The sequence below is a fragment of the Ambystoma mexicanum genome, chromosome 2p (assembly GCF_040938575.1).
Source record: "Ambystoma mexicanum isolate Mex_15411 chromosome 2p, UKY_AmexF1_1, whole genome shotgun sequence".
Lineage (NCBI taxonomy): Eukaryota > Metazoa > Chordata > Amphibia > Caudata > Ambystomatidae > Ambystoma > Ambystoma mexicanum.
This window is the reverse complement of record NC_090923.1, coordinates 1,036,497,148-1,036,519,876: the sequence shown is the minus strand read 5'-3', so window position 1 is coordinate 1,036,519,876 and position 22,729 is coordinate 1,036,497,148. Positions and strand designations below refer to the sequence as shown.

The 22,729-nt window shown below is 47.7% G+C and overlaps 1 long non-coding RNA gene across 1 annotated transcript in view; it reads left to right on the top strand.

The window, feature by feature from the left end:
* The first annotated feature begins 7,557 nt into the window (after positions 1–7,557).
* LOC138565989 (uncharacterized) overlaps positions 7,558–22,729 on the top strand; it is a 499,289-nt gene continuing 484,117 nt past the window's right edge. Inside the window, exon 1 of the long non-coding RNA XR_011301760.1 lies at positions 7,558–7,694. This is a non-coding gene — a long non-coding RNA (uncharacterized lncRNA). The remainder of the gene's footprint in view (positions 7,695–22,729) is intronic.

Below are 22,729 nucleotides of genomic sequence, written 5' to 3'. Positions count from 1 at the left end.
AGGAGGAAAGGCAGCTGATCCCATCCGGGAGAGCCCAGCTGTCCAGAGTGACGAGACCTTGACTAGCTGTCCCACATCCCATCCAGGAGAGCCCAGCTGTCCAAGTGACCAGATCTCTTGACCTTTGCTTTCCCAGTGACCAGATCCTTGTCCCGGCTGTCCAGAGACCTTGCTGGCTGTCCAAATTACTAAACTCAAACTTACCTTGTAAGTATCACACCACCCAGTACCAAAAAACTGCATATCCTTCTCTTTTACCTTTCCATCCTATTCAAATCCTATTAAAATCCCATCCAAAATCCCAAATTGCCAGTATGATCTGTTTGCCTTTCCTTAGAAGAATCTGTGTTAGTACATATCTGTTAGGGTATTCCTTTTATAATTATTTCAGTTATCTGTGTAAGTTCTTATTACCATTTTGAAATACATTAATTAATTCCCCTATAAGTAGGTATGCAGTGCAAGCTGGTTAAAATTTGAAATTAACCCCATTTGCAGGCAGTGTCCTTCTTTAATAATATAGTCATTAAAATATAGCCTTAGTAGAACCAGTCATTGTGAAACAAAAAATGAATTTGCTTGTGTATTGTGTTTTTCTATAAATTCCGATTTGCATTTTTCCCATAGAAAACCCTAACATAACCCCATTAAGAATATTCCCTTTCCCTCAGAATCCTGTCTGTTATGTGCCTTTGTTTCTCATCCAAAAACCGATTTCCGATTTTGACAACTAAGCCCCTTTTCTTAACTGCTTGTCATTTTTAAACCCGTGTGAAAAACGAATTGCAACTCTGCCACATGCTTTCTTCTGCATTGTTTTCCTCTCAAAATCGATTTCTTACCTGTGTCCATGTTGCTTTCGTACCCTGCTCAGTAGTCTGTAAGCTTCCTGGTCATTTAAGTGCAGCCACACACATGTCTGTCCTAGCTATCCTACCGCAACTGTACACTGAAATACAAGTAACAAGTAAAATCTGAGTATGCCATTTTGCTCCTTTTGACGGTTTTCATTTTAGTTTCTGGCCTCTCATCTTGGGGTGGTGGGCGGAATTTTAAATCTGATTTTTCCCTCTTCTTTCTGACTCCTTGCCACTGCTTTCCATCCCCACATAATTTAGCCAGCGGGTGTATGGGGAAGTATTACAGGGGGAGTGCTTAGCCTGGGTGCTATCAGTAATTGTGAAGAAAAGTGATTTTGTTTCTGTTTATATTAAAGGTTTATGTATCTTATGTTAGGAGTGTGAAGTAACTGTATTGTGGGATTTCTGCATCTATACAGCCACATAGTGGTGGCTGCTGCGCTAATTTTGATTTGCCTGATTTTCATTGAATTCTAAAAATTCATAAATATTTCACTGTTACACACCGGCCTGGTTCATAGTACTTTGTGACACGGGGTATTTGTTAAGGTGGGTGTGAGACGGGTTGGGTGCCTTCTCAATCCAAGAACCCAGGGTTCAAATAAAGATAAAAAGTGTTTTTATTGTGCGCCAAATTCATTGCCAGTGGAAAGAGTCCCTGGCTGGAGTGTGCCATGTTCTAAAACCGTTACACAAGGCAGGGGAAGCGAAATGCCCCATCCTTAAATGGCTCATTGGGCATGCTCGGTGGGGAACAGAAACTGTCAAAGGGAAACAGTGTTCCCTTTCACATTTAAAGCCTGCCCAGGAGCCCTGTCTCAGATGTTAGCTAGAGTTAAGGAAGAACTCAGTGGTTTCACTGGCCTGGCTCATCCATAAATGTTGGCAGGTCTACGCCCAACGTCCAATATGGACAAGCCGGCAATGGCGCAGAGGTCAGAGCTTACTCCAGCAGTTCCCATTCAGCAGCTTTGATTACATCAAAGGTGCCCAAACTGGCATTGAAGCAGTTCAGAAATGTAGGGAGAGGCAGCTTCCCTGGATCTGAGGTTGACAAGGGAGCGAGTCAAGGTCTCAAGGGTAAGACAAGTCCTTTTCTCTGCCCAACCAGGAAGGTTTGTAGAGAGCACTTGCAGGATTCTGCTACCACCAGTAAGCAGGGTCCTGGGTACCAGTGTCTCAATTGCAGTAGGCTTTGTTGAGCAAGCTGGTCATCTGAAATTGGATCTTGGAATGGTTAAGGAGAAGAGATTTCCTCTTCCTTGAATTTCCTTCCTTCACCTCTGTGGCAGAGGCCTCTGGAGTAGGCTGTACTTCCAATCAGATTCCAGTGAATCCTTCTTCAAAAGTGTTCCAAAAATGGATCAACTAAGTGGAGAACTTCCCGCAACCCTGATATAGGCAAAATATGACCACAGATTGGTCCGCAGCAAGCCTTTTTTTACGGGTCAAATCCAGGATGCTGTTACAAGTGTCCTTTGGCTGATGATATGATATGATATGATATGGCATTTGTAACGCGCCTATACACAAGCGTTTCAAGTGTTTCAAGGCGCGACGAGGCAGGGAAGGGGAAACGGGGGAAGACAGACAACGATCCTACTAGGCCAGGTGTCATTCAGATCGCGCAAGTGCAGGGGAAGGGGGAAGGGACAAAGCGCAAGGGGAGGGGAAGGGGCAAGTGCAGTACAAGGTAAGTATATATAATAAAAAGAATAGGGCCAGCTGGTGGCAAGTGCAAGGTAAGTGCAGACAAGTGCTGGGAACGGGGGCTGTAGGGATACAGAGACAGTCCCGCAGAGCAGGGGTTGCCAGCGTGGCAGTGCAAGTGCAGAGTGGCTGGGCCCAGGACCGAGGTCGGCGAGAGTGGCCCAGTTGCAGATTCGGTGCAGATTCAGCGAAGAATTAGCAGGGGAGAGGGAGAGAGACAGCAGAAGCAAAGAGGAAGGTTTTGAGGTGCTTCCGGAACCGTAGATGGTTCTCCTCAAGTGTAAATCCCAGGGAAATGTGTCTACAGGAAGTGGGGATGGGGACAGGAAGTTTGGGAGCCCTTGCAAAATCCAAGATGGCAAGGCCCCTCTGTAGAGTGAAGCTCTCGTCTGAGCTATATTAACTATGCCCCTTACTCTGCCTACCTAATTTAAAAGGATTACAGTCATCTACATGTTGGTGTAGGGTGGCCATTGTAATGAGAGGAGTTTCTTTGAAGCACCAATTCACAGGGACCCTCCCAGAAAAGGTCACTGTTCTCCATCTGTAGGAGCATCAAAGAGGGGTTTCCCAGGCTGGACCCAACATGCTTGTTGTGGATGCTTACAATTTAGGCAGCTAATACACAAAATACCCTGTCATGACTGGGTCAGTACTCTACTCATTAAGCTGGCAATAATGTGACATCCAACGTTTGTTATTGTATGAAGCAGCCGCCATGCCATAAGTAGACATGGGCTATCTTTATTTTTTTGGCACCAGGCAGCTGTGATAAATAATTATAATATTTTGAACCAGAGGGGCATTCATTTAAAACTTTTTTAATCTATTGTATAGTTAGTACACAGAGTACCTTACACAAAATAAAAAATAAAGAAACACATCCATCAAGTTTATATATAAGTCACAAATAGAAATTGTGCATAAAAAGAAGAATAATTGTAAATCACATACGCTAAAAAAAATCATAAAACCAATCTTCACATAAACCAATCAAACGCGTGTAATACAGTACTAGTCGATGTGCAATCATAGAAATACAAAACTTCTTGACAAAGAATTAAGAAAGAGAGGCTCACAGTTGGTCCCCTTGATCTACTACATGCTGAAGATGTTCGTAGATGTTTTAAAGGAGTTTCACCAGCGCCAGTGTGAGAGAAATATGGGAGCCCATCATTAGTCTGTTCCATAAACTCTCAGGCAGCACCTCTGAGGTAGAGTGTACATAAGGACACAGGAATTCAATCCTTAGCTTGGTGCAACCAGTCCATTCAATAACAACATGATAAAGGGATTCCAAGTTCTCAGTCTTGCATAATTTGCAATTTCTGAGTTCTTTTGGAAATCCCAATTTTGGTGCTATGACTTCCAACATTGGTAGACTTTTTAGTCGAAATTTTAGGAACCAAGTTCTTAGAGCTTTTGACGGACATTTCTGAAGATACAGTCTCCTGCCAATAGTGGGAGCATAATGAATACTATACTTAGCCTCTGCAGATCTTCTTGGTCTGCAATCTTGTCCCATCTTTTGATTTTGTTGTTTATGACTACGCCAGAAACGGTAACAAGTATATCAACCAACTTCATGGAATCTCTACACCGTTTTGGGAATTTACAAAAAAAGGGGTTAGACGCTGTCTCAAATGTGTCCCTCAGATGGGATGCTAAAGAGGGTTTTTCTGCCCCAAGAACGTTCATGTAAATAAAAAAAATACTTTTTTTTCATATATTGCGCCCACCATGAAAGCAAACCCATCTCCTGACAAACATGTGATAGAATTGTGAGCATTAAACTGCGTCGCATCTAGATAGGACTGTGAAGGTTAGCAAGTACCACATTTAGATAGAATTATGAGCATCAGCCTGCGCGGCATCTAGATAGAACTGTAAATGTTAGCAAGTGCCACACTTAGAATTGTGCATATTAGCATGTGCCATATTTAGATAGAATTGTGAACATCAGCCTCTAATGTCTAATGTCATCCTAATGTGAACATTAGCCTGCGTCACATCTAAATAGACTTGTGAGTATTGGCAAGTGCCACACCTAGACAAAATTGTGAACATTAGCCTGCGTTGCATCCACTTTGCAGGATTCTCAAATCTGAATCTGGGTGTAGCCTCCATCTCTGTCTATTATTTATTAAAACCCACTCACTGCGGAACCTAGGCCTCTCTCTCTCGCTATACAACACACTCAATTCAGGTATAGTGCCCGTCGATGCCTACTGTATGGTGTAATGTACTGTGAAACCTTGGCCTCTCCCCCACTCTACAGAATCCTCAAATCCAGGTGTAGCCTCCATCTCTGTCTTTCATATGCAGAAACCCACTTACTGTGGAACCAGTGCCTTTGCCCACTGTACAGGACTCTCAATTCTAGGTATAGCCTCCATCTTTGTTTGTCTAATGCATGGTGAAACGTAGTGTATTGTGAGACCTGGGCCTCTGCCCCGCCATACAGGTTTCTTAACCCTAGGCATTTAGCCAAACTGCGAAGGTCAGCTGCGAGACATATAACCCACTAACCAAAACGCTCAAAAATTCTGCATACCTAACTCATACAAAAACCTACACAACCACCTCTCGCACAGCATGCTGCACGCACTTCACCACACTGCAACAAAAAACAAACAACACATAAGCCACACCAACAGCACACGAGGCCTGACATCAATCCGATACCTGCACTGAAGCTCAGCGCACTGTGTATACCAAACTGAATCTGCCAACAGGACTCCACTTCTCTCACTACCCTACTCCCTCTTCACCTTACTAACCCACCACACTTTCTCGTTTACAGATCTGCCTGAGCGCATGGGGACCAATTCCGTTGATGACGGTGCACGATACAAATACCTTTAACATTAACAAATACCTTTAACAAACCGCAGTGATCGGTACCAATCTGGGCTGTCCTGAGCTTATGGCCCTTAGGAACGTGCAAATTAAATAGATGGGATTACATCAGAGCAAGAGTAATTATGAGTCCAAATAAATGAAGTAACTCAGGAAGATGGCAAAGCACTATTTTATTAACAATTATCTAAAACAGGGATCTTACAATGAACATCAACGGAAATACGCTCAGTCTCCCAATGATCTCCACAAAAAATACAATTCTTATATAAATAAAGCATCAGAGGGACGTCATACTACGTGACAATAGTGAAAAACCTATCAAGGTTCGGGATTGGTTAGGGGAACATCTAGATATACATTTGTATAGGAGCTAGGATTGTTATTGGCTGTCCAATAACATCAGGTGGACAACTTATGCCTACCTCTTAAAACATGTAATTTCAGAAACATTACGTACACGGTTTCTCATTGGTCTTACAAGCTACAAGGTCCTTCGTTCTACAGACTAATACAATTGGTTGGCACGCTTGTGCCATGTCTGGAACATTCTGTTCATTTAGAAACATGCCTAGACCAAGGTGCCGGGAGATAGGACATGAAGCTACCTCACCACCCAATTAGCCCAGCATCTCTCATCAACCATGCCTTCTGCCATAAAATTACTTTGTATTTGGCCTTGTAGAGTATTCTCCTCTTTGGGAATGCATGGGAGTGAGGGCACCCGCTATCGTGTCTGGAACTCCAAGTTCAAGCTCTATTTTCATCCTTGGTGTATGTGACAGGAGGCCACCATCTGGTCTATTTTTCAGCTTTTACAATGCTCTAAATTAATTAAAACTTGGAATATTTTGTGTTCTTTTTTGCACCTTAGTGTGAGACGGTTCATCCTCTGCACACTTGTTCTTCTTCAGAGTAGATAGCTGACCTAAATTTCTAGGATCTTGACTTCGGGCCAGATAACCTCGCCACACAGCTCCATGAGCCTATTATTCTTTCTGCAACAAAGATTTCCACTCTCCCTTCATGGTTTCTGGCTTACTTGATTCATGATACCAATGTCCACTTTCTGTACAATCGTGGCTTTGCCTGCATTCTATTCACTACTTATACCTAGCTTCTATGATGACTTGATCTACCTTGCGTTTCAGCATCTGTACATTTATTGAACATTTGTTTTCGCCAACATTTTGTGCACGTGTAATCTTCTTCTTTAACACTTGAAAAATCACTTGATTCTTTACCTTGTCATCAGTTTCATCAGGATCCATATATTATCTTCAGTCAATATCGTGGGACATTGTGTACACTTTCTTATGATGTCATCAGTCACTTGCTTAGCTCTCTTTCATATTCCTTCAGAGGGAGTTCCAACTGCAGGTTGTCATCACTTTGAGGGTCATTCGATAGGGTTGTCTCAATGGGTATCTTCTTTCAAATACTCACTGCGGTATTGGTATAGCTGGTGTAAGGCAAGACACAATCTCATGTCTCCAATACAGGGGAGGTAGGAGGGCGGGATTTCCTGCAGATCTACACAGCTGCTCCTCTACAGTTCTACAACTTATAGTCCTATAACCTCTTTAAGGATACAACCTGCCAGTGAATCAATATACTGTCTACATGTAAATGAGTTAAGCTCAGTGTCGTAAAGGCACATAGGGTAACCTTCCCTCAAACTTTGATTTCCAGTAGCTGCGTCCAGGGTCGGACCGCCCGGTCGGCCATTCGGCCCGTGGCCAGGCCAATCCGAGGCCCTGCGGCCGGTCTACTCTATGTGGGCCGGCGGCAGTTTGTCAGGTTATAACCTTGGCTCAGGGCTGGGTGGCTTGCCTGCGGGCTTCAGCCCGCTCAGCAGCCAGCTCGCCCCTCGGTCGGCACACAGCAGATGCATTCATCAAAGAAAGGTAACACAGAAGTGTTACCTTTCTTTGATGAATGCATCACGTAGGCATGATGGCCTGGCAGTTCCCTGGGCCCTGAGCGGATCTGGGGATGGCGTGGCGCCAGTTGTGCAAATAACCTTTAAATGCAATGAATCACAAAAGGAGCGGCTCCTGGGTCAGGAGCCGCTCCTTTTGTTGCAATTCATTGCATACCTTTAGCCCACTGTGCCGTGGGGATAGATTTCAGCATGTAACTTCTGATGTACTAGGAGACCTTGGCTTTGCAGAAAGCACCGGCTGGAGGTACAGAGACATTTCCCTTCATGGCTGTTCCTCGCTTGTGCACAAGTCGGACTCGGCGGTGAAGGCGGCAGCTCTGGTGAGTGGGCCTTCGTGGAGGCTCTAGCTTTAATTTGCAGTTGTGATGCTTCCGTTCAGTCTTGCTTTGCTTTGGTTTACCAGTTAGCTTATTGCTTGAATTGTAAGCAATAGAAATGCCTGATTGTGACTGGACACTGCATCCCCGCGCTTGGATTTCTCTGCGTTGTCTAGTGTACAGTATGGTGAGGTGCCCCAATCAGACATACTCCATTTCGGACTATGTAGTTTGCTTTTCGCAAGTTGCAGGTAGTAATAGCATGTTTTCTCTGCTGTTGTCTCTATTACGATCATCACAAGACATTCCATCTCGGTGTCCTCAGTCACTTGACAAAATCCTTGAACCTAAAAGTTTGTGTACAGTGTAGACATATTTGGCCATAGCACATCAAGTGGCCATTGACTTCATTGTGCCACAATGAAGGCTTTTTTGTAATGTGTCTATCTTTCCCATCTCCCTGGCATGCTGTCAGGATGTTTGTTTGCATGTATGAGGTAACGAGTGCTCAGCCTCAGAGTATGGGATGTCCTGTGAGTGCGTTGCTTTCTCTATGCGTGACGTCAATAGTCCCGCATTTGCTTCACCCCAGCCCATACATGCCTTTTCTGTTCTGGGCTCACACTTCCCTGTGTTCACTATAGCTCGGGAAGCAGACAGCTGCTCACTGGATCTCTGCAGCACCATAACAAATTGCATTACAATAGGAGCAATTAGGCACTGATGAGAAATTGGGATGTTTGCATATATTTTGGCCCACAGGACCTGGACACAGGTCTAACAGATGAGGGTCCTGCATCTATAATGACCCCACCGTTTTTTGTGTGCTATGTGTGTTTAAATGCCATCTGCCACTAATTTACCCCAATAGTGGATGGGAGGGGGTAGAGAGTGGAATGACACTCTATGGACCCGCGCGCACTGCAGGCAGCTTTCAATGGCTACCACTTCTAAAGTGTCCTGCAAAACCATTTTGTAAAGTTGGCCACCCTACCTCTGAAGCCTGAAAAGTAGATGCACACAGGCTTGACATGCGGCCAAATATGCACCAGACCTGCAGATGAACTTAACTGGTCTGCTGTTAAATCACAGTTACCAGTTTAATGTTACCTAGTGGATAATAATTGCTCATTTTACCATAGCCAATATGATAGCTCAGTGGGTTGAGCACTCGCTGCTGCAAAGTGTGGGTGATCTGCAGGTTGCAGGTTCGAATCCCAGCAAGGCCATCTTAGCCTTTCATCTTTCTGAGGTTGATAAATGAGTACCACCACAGGTTGGGTGATATTGTATGCATATGTGTTATATAAAGAAGAGCTTAAGCGTAAGTGCACTGCAATAACATATTATCATTTGTCCTTGGACGTCTGCTTGCATTCACAGTAATTTGACAATATGGATCTATACACACAAATATTAATGATACATATGGTGACCCATTCTTGTATGCAAAGTTATTTTATGAGCTGTGTTGTAATGTAACAGACACATGAACCCTCCATAAGCAGCATTTTCTGTAAAGTCGTGAATTGATGCGATTCACGGATGATGGTTTGAGGGCCACTTTTTTGAGGCGAGAGGTGGCCCACCTTTTTTTGGGTGTCCGGGCCTATTTCTTGTCCCAGTCCTACCCTGGCTGCGAAAAGGAATGCTCATGTGAATGTTTAACCTGCCCTGCCGTAGATGTCAGTAGACGGTCACAGCCAGGTATGTGTGCATTATGCTTTTTTGACATGCAGCATTATATAAATGTGATCTTATTAGCAGAATTAACTTTCAGAAATGGAATGACCTGCCTCATTTCACTACACTGGCTACCCCACGTTCACCATATGGCCTTCTTCACACGCCCCAATCCTTGGATAATATGCTGGATCGCTTAAGCACTTGTAATCTTTACACATTCAGCATGCTCCCATCAGTCCTCTTTCTTTCTCTGCTGTATGTACCTTCCGACATTTCATCCAAACTCCTCCTCCAGCAAATCCACTGAAACTCAAACAGATCCCTTCTTTCTATCCAGCCCAGAATCCTCCTCCCCCGCCAGACCCTGCGAACGGAAGCCCCCTCCTTCCCTAACAACAAAGTGGGAACAGAAGCTGTAACATATTTCGCTAAATCCGTTTTTTCCATGGGTGGAGCGGACAGAAACATTCTGTTTATAATTGTGGCGAGTAACCACTTTAATGGAGAAAACAAAAAACATGCTCGGAAAAGCAAACAGGAAACCCAATGTTTGCAATTCCTTTTATAGCGACTTATTTAGGTGTTTTCTGTTTAACTCCTTTTCAAAGTGACCCTGTCGTATTGACCACCAGCCCCCAAGGAGAGAGCTGAATTACTTTTACACGCATAGAGCAATTCCCTGCCGGGTGCAGGCATTATACCAGCGCCCACATGTACTGTTGCTTTCGGCCTCCAGGCCTGCAGCTGAAGCGCACGAGGCTGCCCTAATGAGTTCCCTAATTGTTTGGGTCCAATCCAGTACAACCCGCCCCGGCGCCCCCCATTACTGCACACTGCTGAATTGATCCAGCTCCCACAATGGGCTTCTGATTGACATGCCTCCTTCCAGCTCAAGCGCTGGCCTCCGGCAACCTCACTTCATGCTGCCTCAATGGGCATCTGGTTGGCATGCGCATGCCTCCTTCCAGCACAAGCCCTGGCCTCTGGCGAACTTAGTTCAGGCTGCCTTAATGGGCATCTAGCACTGGCCTCTGGCAACCTTACTTCAGGCTGCCTCAATGGGCATCTGGTTGGCATGCGCATGCCTCCTTCCAGCACGAGCGCTGGCCTCTGGCCCCCTTACTTCAGGCTGCCTTAATGGGCATCTAGCACTGGCCTCTGGCCCCCTTACTTCAGGCTGTCTCAATGGGCATCTGGTTGACATGGGCATGCCTCCTTCCTGCACGAGCGCTGGCCTATGGCCCCCTTACTTCAGGCTGCCTCAATGGGCATCTGGTTGACATGCGCATGTGTCCTTCCAGCGTGAGTGCTGGCGACCTTACTTCAGGCTGCCTCAATGGGCATCTGGTTGACATGGGCATGCCTCCTTCCAGCGTGAGTGCTGGCGACCTTACTTCATGCTGCCTCAATGGGCATCTGGTTGGCATGCGCATGCCTCCTTCTAGCATGAGCGCTGGCCTCTGGCGCGCTTACTTCAGGCTGCCTGAATGGGCATCTGGTTGACATGGGCATGTGTCCTTCCAGCGTGAGCGCTGGCAACCTTACTTCATGCTGCCTCAATGGGCATCTGGTTGGCATGCGCATGCCTCCTTCCAGCATGAGCGCTGGCCTCTGGCGCGCTTACTTCAGGCTGCCTGAATGGGCATCTGGTTGACATGGGCATGCCTCCTTCCAGCACGAGCGCTGGCCTCTGGCCCCCTTACTTCAGGCTGTCTCAATGGGCATCTGGTTGACATGCGCATGCCTCCTTCCTGCACGAGCGCTGGCCTATGGCCCCCTTACTTCAGGCTGCCTCAATGGGCATCTGGTTGACATGTGCATGCCTCCTTCCTGCGTGAGTGCTGGCGACCTTACTTCAGGCTGCCTCAATGGGCATCTGGTTGGCATGCGCATGCCTCCTTCCAGCATGAGCGCTGGCCTCTCGCGCGCTTACTTCAGGCTGCCTGAATGGGCATCTGGTTGACATGGCCATGTCTCCTTCCAGCACGAGCGCTGGCCTCTGGCGAACTTACTTCAGGCTGCCTTAATAGGCATCTAGCACTGGCCTCTGGCAACCTTACTTCAGGCTGCCTCAATGGGCATCTGGTTGACATGGGCATGCCTCCTTCCAGCACGAGCGCTGGCCTCTGGCCCCCTTACTTCAGGCTGCCTCAATGGGCATCTGGTTGACATGGGCATGTGTCCTTCCAGCGTGAGCGCTGGCAACCTTACTTCATGCTGCCTCAATGGGCATCTGGTTGGCATGCGCATGCCTCCTTCCAGCATGAGCGCTGGCCTCTGGCGCGCTTACTTCAGGCTGCCTGAATGGGCATCTGGTTGACATGGGCATGCCTCCTTCCAGCACGAGCACTGGCCCCAGGCATCCTGACCTTGTACCATTGTGTCTAACCTCCACCTAATTGTTCCTCGGTACACCCTTGAACCATGATTAAATCTGAATACCCACATCATAACCATGCTGTGGCCAATAGCATAAGTGCCCTGTGGTTTAGACAAATAATGACCAACCCTGTGCATCTTGTGCATTGGCCTACAGCGTAGTCTGGCATTGTTATGCAGAGACTCTCAGGAGAACGCTTGGACAATGAATGAAACCAAGACTAGGGTTATGACTGTAGGAGCGGAAAGGGGTTGGCAGAGCTTTCAGTGGAACCAAGGTGAGCAGGAAATAGAGCTGGTGGAGTTTTATGGATATCTAGGGGCCCTTTTGACCACTCCCCCATCTTCTAAGTTGTAGCAACTATATGTGATTCCTAAAGCCATGAGCAAATTTGGTACAATTAAGATGTATATTCAGAACAAAGTTGGCCAGCCTAATGCAGGATTGATAACAGTATCTAAATCTAGTATCATCCCTACTGTTTTGCACAGTTTGGAGACTTATGTGGATAAGCATTTACTCTGGCGCGACGCCTTAGAAGGGAAACTGTGGCGTCAAGCTGTGGATCTTGCAAAGGGAGTTTGGTTTAGTCTGTTTACTGATGCAGGTTAGGATTAAAAGATCTCTTCTTTTTTAAATAAATATGAATAAATGAGGGAGCAACGATACTTAGCTGGCGTCAAGAGTGTAGGCCCAACTTGCCACAATTCACATGTCCTTTAAGAAATTTGAGGATCGCTTGTGAGGCTTTTCACAAGGAAATTGGTTTGGTGGAGGTGAGCCCCAATAATTTTGCTCTAACAAGGAGAACATTAATAGATAAAGCTAATCACTGGGACAGAGCAAACAATGCTGATTATATGTGTAAACATCCTAATTGAAAGCATATGCTACTAAGCCCTTCACCTTCCTTGAACCTGTGCAATACCCTAAACATATGATTGATTAAGGGCTGCGTCGGTTAATAAGGAATTTAGGATTTAACCTCCTCCCTTCCAAAATGATAGTGGCAGCATGGGCTAAGATCCAAAGTGAACAGAGAAGATGCGGGCTGAGTTGGTTATCTTTGGAGACCACAAGACACCTTCTCACCCAGTTCCTGGTTTTGAGAAATAAGTTCTTAATACACTACGTCACTTTTATCTCTAATGCAGAGTAGCTTGTACGGACATTTTCTTTAGCAATGCTGAAAGTATTCATTGTGGTGCTGGATAGCTCTGTGTTAAATGTATAGTTGTAGGAGTGGTTATGATGACCAAATAACAATGAGATGTAATATAAAGAAGTAGGTAAGCTAACCATATATTACTTAACAGTGCCTTTCTAACTGAATAATTATTTATGAAGGTACTGGTTGACATATGTGAATGGTCATATGTGGTGTAAATGATTATTTTTGTAACCAAACACACTTAATAAAACAACATTGTAAAAATATAAAAACATTAAAATGACTTCCCCTCAAAGGAAACAAATTAAAAGGTATGTAGGCTCCTTCAGCCATCAAAACGGCAGAGACACATACTAACACTACAGTGCTTGCAAAAGCACTACAGCGTCCTCCAATCAGTGGTTGCGGTGCCTTGACACAGGCCTGCCCCTTAGCATTATCCCAAACACTTTGAGCATCATTCCTAGTTTGATGGTCATTCGGCAGTAAATCCGCTCAGTTACGTCCAAAATCGGTTACCGTTACAGCCCCTTGGTCCCTTGGGTTTACCACAGGATTACAAGTGATGCGGGGCCAGTGTAATCCCTGATTTTTCCATTCTGTAGCACACCGTGGGGATTTTTGGCTGATATACTGCTGAACTAATTACAGTTCGGTAAATCTGCCTATTTTTTGGAGGCAAAGCGGGGGATTTACAACAAACTGAAGGTGAATTAGCCACTTTGCATCTCATTATGCGCTTGGCGGTAATTCAGCGGTAAATGTGCTAAATTACCGCCAAAAACGATTACCGTGTCCACCACTTGGTCCCGTGTAGTTACCTCATTTGGAAGAGGCCCAGTGCCCAGGAGCGGCTTCTAAGACCTGCTCATGAAATCTTAATCTCGTTCCCTGCATATCGCCTCTACTTCCCCAGTATATATATGACTGTTATGTATTAGAGAAGTCAGGCCATCTGGTAATCTTCTAGCGCTTGTGTGAACTGCTTTGTATTTGGAGAACACTTCTATTTTCCCATGTAACCTGGCTTTCCCAGTAAAACTGCCTGTCTGGATCTTATTTAATCATCTTCGTATGCAAGCTCCCGACCAATGGCAAGCCCACATTATGAAATGGATACCTTGCCTTCACAAGTGGTTAATCCCTATGAGTCATGCCACCGCACCTGATACAATATTTTCTTTCACACTTGCTGGAGAAGGTGGTCCAGGGCCTGTCTAAAATTCCCCTCACATTCCTCTGGAGTCATGTAACCACTCACCCTATTTAACGGGACCTCTGCATTCACTTTACCAATCCTATCTGTCGCCCTCCCTGTTCAGGCTCCTAGCCTCAAAGGGCTCAGATAAAAGGTGTGCCTATCACCCAAATTGAACCATTTCCCGGATGCAAATGCTGCTGCGTTGGCTCTGCTTTGCGTCAGTCTGAGGCAGCAGTTCACAGTGAAGAAAGACTCCTAGCAGCACCTGGTAAATGCACACAGATGGGGCTCAATGTGGAAACAATTGTGGTCCGTCTAGTAATGTCAGGCCTCTCTCTGGCCATCCATCCTCGCTTTGGCTTCTACCGCCTATCTGCGCACTCAGTGACCGTGCCGGGAACGCCAAATCCTGTAATTCATCTTCCTACACAGTGTCACCATCATGTTAAACTCTTTTGGGTACACTGTACATTTCTTAAATGGACATATCATCTAAAGGCGTCTCTCAGGGAAAGTATTCCAGCCATGACACTGTGCAGACGCTTATCTAAGCCAGGAAACAGATACCTATCTGTCACGGTCCCTCATCATGCGGTCCCCAGGGCACTCCCTCGTCCCCAGTCCCGCCCTTCTCTCACTTCCCCCCTTCCCCGGGACTCACATGGACTCACACACGTCTTGCGGGCACACCCGCGCCTGGTCCGTAATAGGACGGCTGTCAGACTACGGCCGTTTCTACATTGGCAATTGCCTTGGCGCATAGGATCGCGAAGGGCTAACCCTGAGCTTCCGCATCGCGGGACTGTGAGGTCACGTGATGCTCTTGCCCGATCACGTGACCATGCCACGCATCACGTGACCAGAAGCGCGAGTACATAAACCCGGAAACCTGGGTATTCGTTGCTTCTCAGCTGTGCTCTGCATTCTGTTTGGCGCTACGGACTTTGAATCATCTTTGGATCACTCACGGAATCGACCTGGCCTGCTTTACTGGACTCCTCTTGGATTCACCCCTTCGGATTTGTTTGCACAGTAATACACGGCTCTCGACCACGGACTGTTATTGGACTGCCTCCTGGATCACCCTTTTGCACCCTGGTTCTTTGAACTCCTTGCCTCACAGTTCCACAGCTCCACAGCTCCTGCTGACAGGCGAACAACTGAGCCTACTCCTCTTGGGGTACTGCCGTCCACGTGGGTCCCGGACCTCTCCACTAGGTTCCTCATCCCCTCCTTGACCCTGATTGGTAAGACCTTTCCGGTTATTCTAATACTGTAGTTACTGTTTCTTGCTTGGTACTTAATCCGCATTTTCTTGCAGCAGTGTGGGGTCCCAGAGGTTCGCGTTCCCGGACTTGGACATTTGAACATCTTCGCCTGTGACCTCAACGGCTGCACAGAGAGTTGCTTTAAGTTCTCCCTGTGCGGCATTTGGGGACGGAGGCCTCTACTGCCTACACGACACTCAAGTCTCAACAGACTGAGAAGCCTATAGTCGTGTAGGCAATGGAGGGGAACGCTGAAGACCCCATGTCTGCTATAGTCCAAGCCATTACAGTGCTACGAGCCGATATGGCGGCAGCCAACACGGCTATCCATCAACGTCTCGACCACATACAAAGTGCCAGACATCCTTTACCCCCAGATGTAGAATTCGGAGACACACCCTCTGTTTCTCGACCTGTTCCACCTCCGATTGTTCCCCAGAATCCCGTTCCCATGATGCTACCTACTCCATTCCCATTGGCGGCCCCTGAGAGATACCACGGGGATCCCAAGAAATTTAGGACCTTCCTAAACCAATGCAAGTTGCATTTCCTGTGCCGGCCTCAGGCTTTTCCAGATTCCACCACGAAAGCGGCATTTACCCTTTCCCATTTGGCTGGGATTGCCGCTGCATGGGCCAACCCCTTATTGGAGAACGATAACCCGGCCTTATATGATTTCGATCTCCTCGTCACCGAGATGTCCAGGGTTTTTGATACTAGACACAAGGCCCAATCTCGAGATCTGGAACTTCTGGATTTGTGCCAGGGTAGGGGTTCTCTCATTGAATACATAACCCGTTTTAACCAGCTATCCGCTGAAACCTCTTGGCCAGAGGGCAAGAAAGCAGTCGTCTTCTATAGGGGCCTCAGCAACCCTATGAAGGACGCCTTATCAGTAGTACCCTCATTACCCACTGCATTCCAAGATCTGGTTGACTTGTCACTCCAGGTGGACGCACGTAGGTCCGAAAGAAGAGCGGAAGCAGGTTTCACTCACTCCTCCACTTCTCCCATGACAGTTCCTTCTTCTGACTCCTCCCAAGAACCCATGCAGATCGGGGGGGTCAGGAGTCCGATATCTCCTTTGGAAAGGGAACGCAGGAGGGCGGATAACGCTTGCTACTACTGCGGCACCCTAGGTCATTTTGTTAAGGAATGCCCACGTCGTCCCAAAAACAAGCCACAGGGTTTTCAGATAGCTCGATCATAGTACCGGGGACGGGATCGAGCTATACCACAGACACCCCGAACCCTACACCCTCTTTCGGACGTATCCGGCCCATTCATGTACAAGCCACTCTACAGCCCACAGCGTCCGTTTCACATCCTGTTACTCTGATAATTGACTCTGGGGCCACGGGAAACTTTATCGACATTTCCTTGGCCCGTTTGTTAAACCTGCCCCTCTTGACCAAGACCAGGCCTGAACCGGTACAGGCTGTAGATGGCTCGTCCTTGATTTCGGGCCCAGTCAAACAACAAACAGCCCCTTTGCTATTAACAATACAATCCAGACATAGGGAGACCATTAGTTTTGACCTTATCACCACGCCACAGTTTGGGCTCATCCTGGGAATCCCTTGGCTTCAGGAACATAATCCCCTCATTGATTGGAAATTGGGTTTGGTTCATTTTGAGTCGGCTGTCTGCCAGCATTTCTGTCTTCCCACAGACGCACACAGCGACAATCCTGCCCAGGCTATAGCTCATCTTACAGTACAGGACCCGCAAGATACACCATCAGAACACGTAGTTGGGTTAGTGGCACTAGACGTTCCCCAGGTCTATCAAGATTTCGCAGCTGTCTTTGATCGTGGCTCCTCTGAAACACTGCCTCCACATCGCCCGTACGATTGCCCCATCGATCTACTCCCTGATACAGTGGTTCCCACGGGGCGGATCTATTCCCTCTCGCCATCCAAGGAAATGACTCTCAAGGAGTACATTAGGAAGTCCTTGAGCTTAGGGCACATACGACCATCCACCTCGCCTGCAGCCAGCCCTATCTTTTTTGTGCCGAAAAAGGAAGGCGATCTACGCCCATGTGTTGATTATAGACGCCTGAATGCTATCACGAGAAAAGATCGGTACCCTATTCCCCTCATCATGCCCTTGCTGGACCGACTCACACACGCTACCATTTTTACAAAACTGGACCTCCGCGGAGCCTACAACCTGGTCCGCATCCGTTCCGGGGACGAATGGAAAACCGCTTTCTGTACCCGGTACGGCCTATACGAATATACAGTCATGCCCTTTGGGCTGTGTAATGCCCCGGCGACCTTCCAGAGGTTTATGAATGATATCCTGAGCGATATCTTAGATGTTTACGTCGTGGTTTACCTCGATGACATCTTAATCTTTTCTCAAACCCTGGAAGAGCATGTGCGACACGTTCGCGAGGTATTAACACGCTTACAGAAACACTCACTATATGCCAAACCGGAAAAGTGCCTGTTCCACGTTGGTAATGTTGATTTCCTCGGGTTCTGTATCACTCCCGGGGGGTTGTCCATGAACCACTCCAAGGTTAAAGCGGTTTTGGACTGGCCTATTCCTGCGAACCTGAAAGCCCTTCAGTCCTTTTTGGGTTTTGCGAATTTCTACAGGAGATTCATCTCTGGGTTTTCTTCTATCGTGTCTCCCCTCACTGCATTAACCAGTCCTAGAGTTCCCTTCCTTTGGTCTGATACACAACAGAAGGCCTTTGATTCACTGAAGACTGCTTTCACCACAGCCCCTGTTCTTCAGCATCCCGACTCTGAACTCCCTTTTATCGTGGAAGCTGACGCCTCCTCCTTCGCTCTTGGTGCTGTCTTATCCCAAGCATGTCAGGCCACGGGTCGTCTGCACCCTGTTGCATTTCATTCCCGCAAGTTTACCACCCCCGAGTCACACTACACCGTGACCGAGAAGGAGTTGTTGGCGGTTATGGACGCTTTCCGCGTGTGGCGACACCATCTCTGGGGCGCCAAGTATCGAGTCACGGTGTTTACTGATCACCAGAACCTGCAGGACTTGGCTTCCCTGAAGTGCCTTAACAGCCGTCAGGTGAGGTGGCACCTTTTCTTCGCAGCATTCGATTTCCAAATTCGGCATCGGGCTGGTTCCGCACACGGCAAGGCCGATGCGCTGTCCCGCTCTCCCGGGGGGGTCTCTCTTCCCGTATACCCTAACACAATGTTGGACGACACTAAGGTCGTTTGTCTATGTACTCCCTCGATGCCCTTAGTGGACGCAGTACGCAAGTGGGTGTCCTTACATCCCGACCAACTAACTGAGTGGGATCCGGTGTTCCAGGATGGCCTCCCGTTTGTGCTGAACCGCCTATTCTTGCCCACTGCCGACACACGCAACATGGCAATGGAATGGTCGCACGATGCCCCTGTGAATGGTCATCCTGGCCAACGCCGTACGTTATCCCTCCTGAAGCGTTGGTGTTGGTGGCCGGGCATGAAGAGGGACGTGGATTGTTACGTCAATACATGCACCATTTGTACACAATGCAAAACCCGTAGGGGTCGCCCGTTAGGCCTGCTTCTCCCTTTACCAGTGCCCCCGAAACCATGGCATACGGTAACCATGGACTTTGTCACGGAACTCCCTCGGGTACAGGGTTACGACACTATTTGGGTGGTGGTGGATTCCTTCTCAAAGATGGCACGCTTCATCCCCTGCAAGGGTATCCCCTCTGCTTCCATCCTGGCCACCCTGTTCTTTGATACCGTCTTTTGTCTTTTTGGGTTACCCTCTGTCCTTATATCAGACCGGGGATCGCAATTCACTTCTCGCTTCTGGCGCGCTCTAACTAGGTTGTTGGGTATCGATGTCCGGTTCTCTTCGGCCTACCACCCGGAGACGGATGGTCAGACCGAAAGGACTAATCAAACAATGGAACAATATCTCCGCTGTCTGATCCTGCAACAACAGTGCTCTTGGTTGCGTGCCCTCCGACACGCTGAATTCGCTTATAACAATGCGGTTCATGCATCCACTGGGTTCTCCCCCTTCTATGTTCTCTATGGCCAACATCCCCGCACATTACCGATCCCTGACCTTGCGGCCTCCACCAATCCGGCCGCCAGCGCCTGTTTTAGGGATTTGTCCTCTATCCACGACCAGACTGCTTTACATCTCCGTGAGGCTCAGTCTTCCATGAAGGTCCAGGCAGATAAGAAATGGCTGTTGGCTCCGTCTTTCTCGGTGGGTTCCCGGGTATGGCTTTCCACTCGTCACTTGAGGCTAGTGGGTTGTAGGAAGTTGTTGCCCCGTTTTGTGGGTCCCTATGTGGTTTCCCGGGTTATCAACCCTGTCACATACCGACTGGTTCTCCCGGGTTCTTGGAGGGTACACCCTGTATTTCATGTCTCCCTTCTCAAACCGTGTCCGGCCCCGTCCCGCTTGCGCGCCTCTGCTGCCCCGGTGTCCTTGGCTTCCCCAGACGAGTATGAGGTTTCCTCCATTCTGGGCTCCCGGGTCTGCAGGGGGCGCTTGCAATACCTGGTTGATTGGGTCGGTTATGGTCCGGAGGAGCGCTCTTGGGTTCCTGCTATTGATGTCCACGCTCCCCGGTTGGTGGCTCGCTTCCACCGGGATCACCCTTCCTGCCCACGGGGTCGTGGGCCTTTGGGAGGGGGTTCTGTCACGGTCCCTCATCATGCGGTCCCCAGGGCACTCCCTCGTCCCCAGTCCCGCCCTTCTCTCACTTCCCCCCTTCCCCGGGACTCACGTGGACTCACACACGTCTTGCGGGCACACCCGCGCCTGGTCCGTAATAGGACGGCTGTCAGACTACGGCCGTTTCTACATTGGCAATTGCCTTGGCGCATAGGATCGCGAAGGGCTAACCCTGAGCTTCCGCATCGCGGGACTGTGAGGTCACGTGATGCTCTTGCCCGATCACGTGACCATGCCACGCATCACGTGACCAGAAGCGCGAGTACATAAACCCAGAAACCTGGGTATTCGTTGCTTCTCAGCTGTGCTCTGCATTCTGTTTGGCGCTACGGACTTTGAATCATCTTTGGATCACTCACGGAATCGACCTGGCCTGCTTTACTGGACTCCTCTTGGATTCACCCCTTCGGATTTGTTTGCACAGTAATACACGGCTCTCGACCACGGACTGTTATTGGACTGCCTCCTGGATCACCCTTTTGCACCCTGGTTCTTTGAACTCCTTGCCTCACAGTTCCACAGCTCCACAGCTCCTGCTGACAGGCGAACAACTGAGCCTACTCCTCTTGGGGTACTGCCGTCCACGTGGGTCCCGGACCTCTCCACTAGGTTCCTCATCCCCTCCTTGACCCTGATTGGTAAGACCTTTCCGGTTATTCTAATACTGTAGTTACTGTTTCTTGCTTGGTACTTAATCCGCATTTTCTTGCAGCAGTGTGGGGTCCCAGAGGTTCGCGTTCCCGGACTTGGACATTTGAACATCTTCGCCTGTGACCTCAACGGCTGCACAGAGAGTTGCTTTAAGTTCTCCCTGTGCGGCATTTGGGGACGGAGGCCTCTACTGCCTACACGACACTCAAGTCTCAACACTATCATTGAAACAACTGTCAGGGAAACTAGCGATGCCTTTATGTGTAGTCTCCTGCAGGAGAGTAGCGGACGTCAGAGCGCTGGATGTGAACAGAAAAGCATATGTTCCAGAAGGAGCTACCTTCACACTGGTCAGGAGAACGAAGACCGGTTCCACGTCAATAGTTTACCCTTACCTACACAATTACCCCAAGTGGTGTGTAGTAGCATGCATAAGGGAATACAAGCATAGGACAGTAGAGATGAGACCAATGGGGACAACACAATTGCTTATAGAGCGCAGGAAGCCACACAAAGCTGTGCAACAGCCACCATAGCGAGATGGGTGCGCGAGGTGATGCAATTAGCAGGGGTAGACAAGTCTAGGTTTGGAGCGCATGCTGTGAGGGGCGTGATGGCTTCAAAAGCACAAGTGCAAGGCGTGAAGTTGCAAAATGTACATTTATTTTATTGCTTTTCAAAACCAGCATGTTTGTCTGCAAATTGTTACTGTTTACTGTTCACTTAAACAAATAAATAAAGAATAAAAAAAAGAAAAGCGCTATAAAAAAATATTCACATACTCCAGTTCACCTGTTCATGCAGTTCAACATAAAATAAATAACTGTGCATCTGCCTGAGAGGACAATCTCCACAGTTTGCAATACACCATTCGTTCACGGAAGCACAAAACTGAAACCTCCAATCAATGGTGCTAATGATACTCACATGCTGTGATAGCGCTGACGTAGCGGTGGGCCGCCAATACATGTCCTGGGAGGGGGGACCCCTTTGGAAAAAACATTTCTAAAAATACAAGTTTCAAAGAAATGTCAAACAAAATTATTCAATAGTTTCTTTTTGAAGTCACTCTGTCTTCCTAAAGAAATTATTTCTGCAGTGACTTCAAAAATAAACTATTTCTTTTTGAAGTCAGAGGAGTCCCCTCACCCCATGACATGGAAGCCTCTAGGATGGAGGCCTCCATGTCATGGGATGGGGGAGCCCTATGACTTAAAAAGGAAATCGTTTATTATTGAAGTCACTCTGCCTTCATAAAGAAATTATTTCCATTACGGTTTGGTCCTTTAACGGAAATAATAGGGCTCCCCTCCACCCCATGACATGGAGGCCTCAAGATCCTCTGTAGATGACGGGAACAAGCATTCCTAGCTGCTGCAGGGAGCTGAAGGCCTTGTTCGCTGGACTAACAGATTAAAGGAAAGAAAATGTATTTCCTTTAAATGTGTGTGCATGCATGTAAGTGTGTGTGTATATATATATATATGCATATAATGTAATGTGCATGGAGGGTGAGTGCATTGCGGGTGGCTGCCTGGGTGTGCCTGTGTCGGTGTATGGTGAAAGGGTGCACACTTGAATGTATTGGTGGCTGGTTGTGCGTGTGTGAGTTTATGGTGAAAGGGTGCACACTTAAATGTATAGGTGGCTTCCTGTGTGAGTGTTTGGTGAAAGGGTGCACACTTAAATGTATGGGTGGCTGCCTGGGTTTGCCTGTTTGGTGAAAGGGTGCACACTTAAATGTATGGGTTGTTGCTTGGGTGTGCCTGTATGGTGAAAGGGTGCACACTTAAATGTATGGGTGGCTGCCTGGGTTTGCCTGTTTGGTGAAAGGGTGCACACTTAAATGTATGGGTGGCTGCCTGGGTTTGCCTGTTTGGTGAAAGGGTGCACACTTAAATGTATGGGTTGTTGCTTGGGTGTGCCTGTATGGTGAAAGGGTGCACACTTAAATGTATGGGTGGCTACCTGGGTGTGCCTATATGTTAAAAGAGCACACCCTTA